A 12,418-nucleotide genomic window follows, 5' to 3' on the forward strand; every position below is an offset into this window, starting at 1 on the left:
CCTCGTGGCTAAGAGCCGGGCGGGCGGGGTGGCCGATCACCGAGCGAGCGGGGCCGCCAGGAGAGCCAGGATGGCGGGAGCCGTCTGCTGGGCCAGGCGGGGACCCTTCTCGCTGCCCCGGGCCGCGGGTGGCCGCTTGCAGAGCCGGTTGGGCCGTGGCTGCGGGATTGGACCTCTGCGCCCGCGTGGCAGGCCAAGATTCACTTGTCTGGGGCCAACTGTCACCTCTAATATAACTTACTACTTCCTGGCAGGTCTCCTTTCAGCGGAATTTTGCTAGAAGTTCCTCAGTAGGTAGAATGTAGCTGTTTTAATGGGTGTTTCTGATCCGGTTAATGTGGAGATACTGAAAGTGCTGCTTCCTTGCCGGCCGCCATGTTGGATCCCCGACATTTTACTTATATTATCATTTTATCCATGGACAATCTGGCTTTGCAGCTATGTTGGTCCTTCAAGAAATGTGAGCAACTAGATGTCAAATGAGTAGTTTATCTTTTTACCTTTCTCTTATATTTTAGCAATAAAACAAATATTGTAAGTTTTATTTCTATCCATTACTTTCTGTAAATAATAGTATGATCACTCCATTTTTGGTTTGTTTGATTGACTAGTTTATCACTCAATGCAGTCTTAAAGTGGATTATGATTTTTTTGTAAGTAAGCTATTGCTGGATATCAATGAGACTTTTGAATATCTGGGTAAAAGGAGCTAGAAAGCATGTAGGACAAGATATAAATGAATAATGACTGGATTGATGGCATGTTTATCTCCCCTATTTCCACAGTTTGACTATCATGTAAATATGAAAGTATTTTCAGTGTCTTTTGAAGATTGACACTGCCCTTTATAAATAATTATATTTTATTATTAACAAAATGTTTATGTCTCAACTCCGTCACTGGAAATTGCTTCTCTTTTACAACGCAGCACATTTGAAGTAGGTATGTTGTTAAATCCAAATCAATAAGAAGTTAGTTATCTTATTATCTGATATTGCTCATCATACATAGTACATTTCTGAAAAACATTGGCTATGTTTCCTACTACTGTGATATTTTTCTAAAAGTAGCAAGACTTCATAAACTATATTCATTCCATTTAGCCCCTCATGTGTCGTAGCAATTCTACTTTCTAACTAGTTCATACTATTTTATTGCTTCTCTCTGACTTCTTCAGTCTTTTTATACCAGATCTCAGATTGCAATGCAGTTAAAATTAATGACTTAGCCAAACATGGTGGGAGTTTGACTCTGTGTTCTTTGCTCTCCTTTTCAGCCTCTGTGGGAGATTTGATAACTTCTGTGCTCTGGAAACTTCTAATTGAGCATGAAGAAGGCTGGTAAATTGCTGTTCTGTAGCAACAGCAATCCAGTGTTTTTTCTGCCTAATGATCCTAAAGCACATTGAATATATGTTCTTCATCTGAAGTTTTAGTGTTGTTCAAGGCATATTTATCAGAATTTGGAATAAGCTTGCACAAATTCCCCCTTGCAACATTTCATAGGTTATTTCTGTTCTTTTCTTTTCATGTAGATCAGTGCAACCCTAGAAGATATATTATGAGCAAATATTCCAGGTATAGAATTTGCAGGATTTTAATACTAGACACCTGCTGATCATATAATTGAATTTATCTGTACTGCAGTAGAAACTAGTTTACAAATGATGTTTCTTTTTATAGTCCCAAATATTTCTAGCTAGCAATTTTTGATCCCTATTAGTTAGTTCTGTCTTGCTACTTTCATAAGTTTTGAGTTGATTTGAGAGTGATTATGCCAACAAAAAATGATAAAATAGAAATTAGTGCATTGGACAGGTTTTGAAGTTGAATGTGTACACTAAACCTCATAGAAACCTTAGATTAACTACCTAACCCCAGCCCTCCACTTATTCGCCATTATTGAACTTGTATATTTCTTTGTCAGTGCTTTTCAGATTTGATGATTACCTTATTTATTTATTCAGTAAATTTTGTGTCATTCCTTTTAACATAAGCAGCATGGCAGAGATTCTGTGTGTGTGTTTATGTATGTAAGCAATGTGCATGTTTATGTACGTGTATACACTATTCTCGAATGTATTAGAACACTGAAAGTAAGCATTAAATATGGCAGTGTCTTCCATAAAATAATAGGGATACACACACACACATATATATATATACATATATATATATATATATATATATATATATATATATATAATTAAATATTTAAATTATGGTGAAACGGGAGAAAACTAGGTAAACATCAGTGCTATGATGATGGTTCAAATGCTGCTAATTCTATTAGAATGGGTTTCATTGAAAAAACTTTTGCAAAGGCTTAGGCTCAGCATTGGAAAAAGTCAATTGAACTGGACATAATACAGGTATTTTGGGAAATGTCATTGCATATCTCCCAAGCAGAAAACAGTGCCACTGAGGAATCAGTACCAGGGGTTGTCACCTGGCACCTGGATTCATTCAAAGTGGTTGAGTGACAATAGAAAACATTCATAAAATTGTGACTAAGTTCTCCAAGGTTAGTAGTGGAAGGTGAATCACAACATGGAAGTTAAGATTATTTATTTTCCTGATGGAAAGTGTCAATGGAGTCCTGGGGTTTATGATTAAAAAAAAAAAAAAGATGGCTCTTTTGGAAAAAAGTAGAGACTTTGAGGCCCATCTACTCCCTCTCTCTGTTGCAACCTAGATGATTGTGTCATTAGATCTTCATCACTGTGACAAAGGACTTGAGAAAAACAAAGAAGGAAAGATTTGTTGTGGTTCATGGTTTCTGAGGTTGCAACCCATTGTCAGCTGGCTCCATTGCTGTAGCATGCGATGAATTGCACATGGTGGAAGAATACGGCAGAGCCAAGCCCCCCACCTCATGGTGGCCAGGAAGCAGACACTGAGAAAGAGATGAAGAGAGAAAGACAAGACACCCTTCCAGGGCTTGCCCCAGTGATCTACTTTCTCCAACTAGCCCCACCTCCCAATAGTCATCATCTATGAATCTATCAATGGATTAATCCACTGAAGGCAGAGCCCTAATGATTCAATAACTTCTCATGAGTCTCATCTTAGAGCATTGCTGAATTTGGGACCAAACTTTCACAAGTGAGATTTTGGGGGAAATTTCAGATCCAAACCATAAGAATTATTAAAATATTTAGGAAAATTAAGTATTTTAAAATATTTACAAAGTTTAAAATATCTACTTATAGTGCATAACTGTGACTCCTCCATGGCCCATGAAATCAAGAATCAAGAAGCTCTGAAGACTGAAGAAAATAAATTTTGAATAATTTACCCATGGGTAATGTCCACCTTACTTTTTCTTCTTTACATTTTGTTTGTTTGTTTTGGTATTGTGAATTGGACACAGGGGCTCTTTATGCCTTCAGTCTTCTCATTATTTTATTTTGACACAGAGTCTCCATAAGTTGTTTAGGGTCACACTAAACTATTGAGACTGGCCTTGAATTTGTGATCATCCTTTCTCAGCCTGCAGAGTTGCTGAAATCATAGGTGTGTGCTACTATTCCCAGGTTTTTTCCTACTTTTAGGCCCAAATAAAAGCTTGCATGCTAACAAGAGCTTTAAAATATCAGTGTGTGGGGCTTAGTGTTGTACTTACCATCATTTTCACCTTGATTATATCTCTGTATGATGAAGCATGAAAAAAAAATTAGTTCAAGAGACAAGCTAATGAGCTATGGAATCAAACTGGGTGCTTATCAACAGATAAATTGATAGAGAAAATGTGGTCTACACACACAATGGAATATTATTCATCCATAAAGAAGAATGATTCCTGTCATTTGCAGCAAAATGGGTGGAACTAGAGAACATTATGTTAAGTGAAATAGGCCAGAAACAAAAAGACAACTACTGCAGGTTCTCTCTCACATGTGGAACCTAAAAAATGTCAGCGTGAGTGTTGCCTAGAAGTTGGAAAGGGTGGTGGTGAGCAGATGAAGAGATGTTGGATTTTATAATTGCATACTGGAGGCTTGTGTTGAAATATCACAATGAACCCTATTATATGTACTATTAATACATATTGACCAAAATATAAGAAAAAAGTATTATCTGAGAGAAGTTGGGGGGGGGAGTAAGCCCACAAAAGTGCTATAGTAATTATTGTAATGCCTATAAAGTTTCTATGGTTTCAAAGCAAATATGTCTCTGTGCTTCCTTGCAGCAAGAACACTGATTTTTCAGAACTAAAAATAATTTATAACAAAAATGTTTTCTAAATGATTATATGTAACATATTTATGATCTCAATAAATAAAAAAAATAAATCTTACCTACTGATTTATTAACTGAACTAATGCTATTTTTATCTAATTATTCAACTTAAAACAAATGTAAATTGACAATTACTGTAAAAATTTAACTTACCTAAAATCAATATAGGATAAATAGCTATATCAACATTTTCTTTATATAGCTTTATCAAATAACTGTACCAAATCATATCTTGTATTGTGATGGAAGTTTTAGAATGTGTGATTCATTATGTTGACCTTTGAGATCCCCAAAATCTTATTAAGCCAATGAAAAGTATTATGTTATCATAACAGAGGTAATGTCTTAAATAATCAAAAGAGATAGTTACACTTCTTTGTGATTAATGACTAGACATAAACAATATATTTTCTTGCAGTGTTTTTCAGTCAGTAAAAGCTAAAAATCTTTTTTCCATTTTTATAAACTATAATAGAGATTGTGTTTATAATCAACCTAGTTAAAATGCCAGACAACATAGAGGCTTTCTCATTGAGACTGCAAATCAGTACAATTGCTTTGGAAAGCAGTATGGAGATTCCTCAAAAGATTAAGAATGATATCACTTTATGACCCAGCTCTCCCACTCCTCAGTATGGATCTTAAACTGAAATAGCTGGATGTAGTGATAAATGCCTACCAATGTGGCCCAATTTGCAATAGCCAAGCTCTGAAATTAGCCCAGATACCCATAAAGAGATGAATGAATAAACAAAATATGGTATACATACTCAATGAAGTTCTAATCAAACATAAAAAAGAATGAAATTATGCCATTTGCTGATAAGTGGATGGAACTGGGAACATCATACTAAGTGAAATAAGCCATACTCAGAAAGTCAAGGTCAAGTGTTTGCTCTCATATGCACGAACTAGAGAGAAACAAGGAAATTAAAAAAAGAAAAGGGAATATCTTATGAAAAGAGAAGGAAGATCAGTAGAATAGATGTAGAGAATCCAGGAACAGGGACAGGAGAAGAATAGGGGAATACATTTGACCAAACAATACTACATGCTTGTATGAATATAACACATTAATTCCACTTTTTTGTATAATTATAATGCACAGATAAAATATATATTATATATACGTGTATTATGCACATGTATATATGTATTATATGTATGTGTGTATATAGATATATTTATACACACACACACACACACACACACATAAAAAAAGTTGAGGAAGGTAGAGGAAGAGAACAGGGAGAAGGAAGAGAGCAGAAAAAAGGAAATAATGGAAGTAAATTAAAAAGTAGAACAAATTATGTTTTATGTCTATATGAATATGCCACAATTAACCCTATTACTACATATGATTTAATGCACTAATAAAAATATTAAAAAATAAAAAAGTTAGCCAGGTGCGCACACCTGTAATCCCAGCCACTCAGGAGGCTTAGGTAGGAAGATTGCAAGTTCAAAACCAGCCTCAGCAAAAGCAAGGCCCTAAGGAACTCAGTGAGACCCTGTCTCTAAATCAAATACAAAATAGGGCTCAGGATTGAACTCTAGTGCCCCTGAGTTCAATCCCTGGTACCTGCCAAAATAAAATAAAACAAAATAAAATAAAAAGTTAATTGTTCAATAATATGAAATATTCAACAAAACACTGCATATTATTACTACTACTTTGATGCAAACCTATGGACTCTGTCAGTAACTGCCTTTCTGGCATTAAATCATGGGAGATAATATGGTTGAGTTCATATGCATCAGTTCAACAGTACTTAGGTTTGACTTTTAAGTTGATTAATTAGCTGAGTTACCTTAGATAACTTAATCTTTCTGTTCCTCAGTTTTCTCCTCTGTAAAATGAGGATACTATCAGTACCTCATAGAAATGTTAAGGAAGTCATCACTTGTATTTTTTCTTTTGAGAAGTTTCTATCCAGATCATTTGACTATTTTAATGGGATTATTTGGGGTCAATTTTGGTAAGGATTTTGAGTTCCTTATATATTCTGAATATTAATCCTTTGTCAAATGAACAATAATGTAAATTAGTCATCATGGAAAACTGTGGATATTTCTTTAAAAGAGTAAAAGTAAAAAAACCTATCATAGGATACAGCTATCTCCCTTCTGGGTACATATCCAAAGGAAATGAAATTGCCATACCAAAGAGATACCTGCAAGGGCATGTTCACTGCAGTAACTGTTCACAATAGGCAAGATATAGAATCAGCCTAGGTAGCCATTAATCAATAAGTAGATAAATAATATATAGTACTTATACACAGTAGATTGCTACTGAGGCATGAGTGAAACGCTGTTGTTTGCAAAAATTGGATGGAATTCTTGAACACTTTGTTAAGTGATATAAGCCAGAAACAGAAAGTCAAGTTGCATATGTTCCATAGCATATGTGGAAGCTAAAAAGGTCAATCCATATGCAGAATAATGATTATAAGTGGTGGGAAGGCTAGAGGAAGAAGTGGGGGAAGGTAGACTGGATTTGTACATGATGAATGCATGTATTCAGATAGCATACTGAACCCCACTGATACGTACAAGTAATACATATATAGGGGTGTGTGTGTCTATATATATATATATATAAAATCATCATTTATAAAGTACATGAACTAATGCCTGGTTCAATAGATGTAATTACTATTGCTACTGCACTGCCTTTTCTCTTAGCTTTTATGTATTGCATATCCAAAATTACATTTGGTCATATTCCCTGGGCACAAAAAAGGAGCATAATTAAGAATCTTTGAATTCTATAAATAAACATTGTGTCTGATGTGTCAATGCGATCTTTACTGATATTGTATTCACTAACATCGAATTTTATGTTTCAATCTTTTTGCTCTCAGTAACAATGGTAAAAGCAATGTCTGATTAATGACCTATTATGAAATTGGTAAGAAATTCAGTCTTCGGCATCTGTTTGTGTACGTGCATGTACAAGCACAACTGCGCATGCGCTTATCTATCTATCTATCTATCTATCTCTTTCTCTATATCTATCTTTCAGGCCAATTGTATTAAAGAAGCAATAAGACCTTTGTATGATAATTGGCTTGGTTTTAATAATATGAAAATTCTATTCTATTAATCTAAATAATGTTATGTGTCAGCTACATGCTGGAATTTTAAATTTATAAATTTTGACTCATTTTTCAAAAAATGTTAGGATAACATTTGAAAATTGCAAAAGCTATACGGTTAAATCAATTTTATCTTCATATAAATGTAACAAGGATTAAATTTTAAATTTTTGTGTATTTAAATCTTTTATTACAGTGAGTGTTCATGTATTCCAAATTCTTTGAGAAGGTAAATATCAGACTAACTGGTCTTTAGACACTTTTGTTTTACCCAACAGCCTTTATATTCTTACTTTCTTTTTTCAGATATAAGTTGCTATTGTAGCAACACTTCCAAGCCCCAAAGGCTTTGTTCCCAAAAGGTGCATTATTTTACAATAGCTTTTGCTTTCCTGGCAAAATTATTTCAATAACATTTTCTACCTATAGATGAAAAATAACAGATTCTAGCTGACAGTCTCTGAATGGATATCCCAGAAAATATTTTTCTCTTAGACATATCCTCCACTAACTAGAAGAGAGCTATGTAATTGTTCAGAAAATTATAAATGAACTCTTAGAAAATGACGCTCTTACGTCCTCTCTAAAGGGGAATGAGAATGTTGTATGTGATATTATAACTAAGACTGCCGACCTATATACAGCAATTCTTTAGATTTGCTCTGTGTGATCCTTGACTGACGAGTAAAAAGAATAAGTAGAAACTGTTTCCAGAAAACTGAAAGTGGAAGCCTGCATTTTACAAAGAAATAAGAGTACAGACTTTGGGGTTTTTGTTTTGTTTTGTTTTTCACATTGCCATATGATTCTTTACTTTGAAAGCAGAGTTCTGTTATTAAATACTGTTTGGCACCTGGGGATGTTTTTAGATTGTTTACTTGTCAGGCAGAATAATCTTAAAGCTAAATGCTAGAAAACACTAACGAATAATAAAGATAAAGCATCTCTGAAATGTTCATAGTAGTCAATAAAATATAGGATTCCATTTAGAAAAAAAATCAATTGACAGACCTCTTTCGGAAAAAACAGCTATTACATAAGGCAAGAAAAACATACAGTCAAATTTCTATTTTTCTTTCTCTTAAATCTGGAACATTCTAAAAAAAAATCTCCTAACACATTTGTTTTTCAATAATACCCAGGAGTGTCTTAATTTTTAAGCAAAGATTGAATAAAATGTACAAACGCAATCAGTTTAAATATTGTAGATGGGAGTTGCTATTTCTCCCTAACAGTACAGGTCTTTCACTACATTCCTTTCTAAGTCCTAACAAAATGCCATGTTTATAATTTTCTCAAACATATGCTATACTAAAATATGCATGCCTTAATTCAAAAGCTACTTTTAGAAACATATTTTTTTTTTAGTTTTAAGGATGATATAACACATATGTTATTCATGAAAAATGAATTTGACTTGAAAAAAGATTTTAAAAGGATTAAAAATTTTGTATTAGGATACATAACTTCATCTTGTTTCATGTGGTGAATTTAAATAAAAATCACTTAAAACAATAGAAAAATTTGTTGTTATCAGTAACCTACTCCATCTAGAGAAAAATAATTAGGTCTTTGAACTACTCATTGGAGGGGAAAAGTATAAAGAAAGAAGAAATGCTTCAATTATCTGAGTCCCATACTTAGACTCAATATATTAAGAAAAAGCACCAGAGGAAATAGATCAAAAGGTAGGAACCAGGTGACTGTAACCCATTTTACTACTTTTTCTTAGACTTTCAGAAATGCATTGTATAGTTGGGCATTTGGAAAGAAAAAAAGAAAGAAAAAAAAATCCTTACACTTCTCAACAAATAAGATTTTTATTTTTCAGTCTCTATAATTCTTTCTATAAAATGTAAGAATTCAGCTTCAATTCTTTTCAGGGTGTGTTGAAACAATTCTTCCTTTTATCCCCTCACTTTAGTACGGAAATAAAAAGTGTCCTTGCAATATAATGTATATTACTTATTTCCTAATTTTCTCTTTGCCTTCTATCTTTCCTTTCTCTTTTAACAGCTTGCTGCTTCTTTGGGGAAGGGGGGGTGCAAGTGAAAGAATGTTCTTTGTTAGAGTTAGTTTTCTTCTCAGTGCCCCACTGCCCTCTAGTGGCTCAGTAGTAAATATTTGGAGGCTTCCACCATCTGGAAAGCAAAAAGACACCATTTTACGCTTCACTGAGAGACTAGGGATACTCATGCTGAATTATCACGGTGATTTTTGTCTCACCATGAGAAAACCAAGTGTCTGACTTTAGCTAAAATTCTTACAGCTTCCGCCTAAAATTAAAACTACTTGGATTTTTTTTTTTTAATTTCATGCTTAATTGTTTACTACTTTTCATCTTGCTTCCCACCTCCCTCCCTTTCTTCTTCTCACCTCCTTCCCTCTCTCCCTTTCTTCCTTCTTTCTTCCATTATTGTATAAGCAACTCAGATGTCATCTTCATGCTCTTATTTGTAGCAGGTGTGCTTGAAAAGATGGAGGTAAGAAAGGTAGCCCAGGGCTACAGCAAGTTGAGTTGGACAGGTTGTCTGTTTTTCTTTAATTATCCTGACCTGTCTACAATTGATTTGACATTTGATTGAGAGCAGTTACCTTTTCTCTTTCAGAACTGTGGCACTTGCTCCCAGAAACTGAGTGTCCTCAAATAGCTGAGAGGTCATAGTGACATTTCAAAAATTAAATCTGAATTTTTTTTTCCTCTCAGAGATAACATATTTACCTGCTAAGATGTCCCTTCAGCACTACCAGCATCTATTCATTAATGAGATGGAGCATCTTTCATAAACTCTTTCTGAGAAGCCATCTTCACTGGAAACCAAAAACCTACAATTATCATCAGGACCCTCTCTAGTCTCTGCTGCAGAGTGGCACCTGCAGTCTTCACTGAAGACTTCTGAGGATTCTGGCTTTCTTGCCTAAGATTATGATCTGCTGGTACTTGCAGCCTTTGCCATTTGTTTTCTTTTATAAAACCCCCTTATACTGCTGTCTCCTCATTACAAGCCAGGTCTCTACTGTTTCGTTGGCTCTCTGGGTGCTTCTCTTTCTCTAACTGGTAAACGGAAACTTCTAGTCTCAGCACCATTCACTTAAGTTACAGAAAGTCAGGAATGGACTGCCTCAAGTTCATCTGTTTCGTTCACCAACTCAAATACCATCACTTCCCTTTCAAGAATATAAAATATAATGTTTACAACTTACAGAGAATAAGTCAATTACCAATTAGCAAATCTTGCTCTTTGCCTCACAGATTTTTGTTAATGTGTATATGAATCAATGGCTTTTTGTATGATAAGCAGATTCAATACAAAGGAAAAAGAAGAAATGCAAATCAGAGGCCCAAAGTTTGTAACCAAAATTTTACTTTGCAACATTGCTATTTGTAACAATTATTTAGACTTCAGGTCTTAGATTAGGAGTTCAGAATTGTTTAGCAGTATATTAATTCCTCATTAGTTTCTGGACATAGATATAGGAGTAGGGAAAATGGAAATTATGTTCTTAACAAATCAAACCTGACCAGGTTGATACCTTCAGGTAGACAAATATGAACTTTGACAGCCAGAAAGCTGAATGGAATTAACCTGAGTTAGTGGAGGAGAAAGCTCTTCATAAATCCAATAAATAAATTAATGGAAAGAATGGCGAACGTGCCAATATTGAGTATGTGTCAAGATGCATTTTTCTTAACCAAAAAGGACATAAATTTGTTTAAGACATCTCTCAAGTTTTTCATCCTAGCTGGTGTCAGTTTGTCATTAGGATAAATTGTTTTTAGACTGATTATACTCTTAGCCCTAGGAGGAATTTTGAAGACAAATTTCTGCTCGTCTCAAAAATTGAGATTTAGAGACTAAATGATAACAGCTATCTAGCTGTGAATGAGGGCATTTCATAGCATTATATTAAATGCACATTATACATGTATATGCAAGCAGCTACCTAATAAATACTTCCATTAGGTTTACAAATACCTATTTGTCTTTAAATATCTTTTAAAACACACTGCTTTTCAAACTGCAAAGTAATAATGTGGACAAAAATGACAACTAGGCAATGTGCTAATTTATTCCAGCACCTAGTCCCTCTTCCTCCCCTGCAGTCCAGAGCAGAGGGAGCCATCTTGCCACCCAGGAACACTGGCTCTGGCATGCTGGGCTTCTGAAGCGGAATCAGTCACTCACGAGATTTCTTGTTATATGAGGAAAATTAAAAATATTTAATTTTAATTTCAATCTTCTGTAAGGAGACTGTTCAGTGACTTGCAGCCAAACACATTCCTCAATGACAATCAGCTTCACAGTAATTCAGCAAGGTGAAAACAGAATTTCCCAACTAGCAGCTGTCAGTATAAGAACTGGAAATCCAGATATGGGCTATAATCAGAGGTTGAGTTAAGAGAACAAATAACACCACCAAAGTCTGTAGGCACAGAGCTAGGCCTTGGGTTGATCCAACCTGCATTCAGGATCTCTGTGGGGAAAAGAGAAAACAGAAAGCAAAAGATCCGAGAGCTGCATCAGGTCTCTCTCCTGGCTCTAGAAGAGAATGCTTAAATAATTTAATGATCAGATCTGAACCCCAAGTCAGAGTCAGGTAATAGGGAAAAAATGCTTCATGTAGAGAATTGTGTTTGAGGCAGAAGCTCCTGAAAGCCTTCATGGACCAAGGAAGTGAAAAGGGAAGAAATATAAACCATATGGGAGCCAGAAATTTTGAACCATTTACATATGGTGGGGAAAAAAACAGCAATATAAAATGTAAATCTTACTAATTAGAAATGTAAATAACTAGAAATTATAGTATTAACATTAACTTGGTTTTGATTAGCTAATAATTATATCAATGATAAATTGTCTATCTTGTCATTTTATTAGTCATCAAAATCCCATCTGGTCTGTTACTCCTAACAGAGTATGTTGTTGTTTTTTTCCTATGCATATACCTATGATAAAGTTTAATTTGTAAATTAGGAAAAACAAGAGATTAACAACAATAATGATAATAGAACAATTACAGTAATATACTACAATAAAAGTTGTGTGAATATGGTCTGTTTCTCAAAATATCTTC

Source organism: Marmota marmota, unplaced genomic scaffold (assembly GCF_001458135.2).
Source record: "Marmota marmota marmota unplaced genomic scaffold, marMar, whole genome shotgun sequence".
NCBI lineage: Eukaryota > Metazoa > Chordata > Mammalia > Rodentia > Sciuridae > Marmota > Marmota marmota.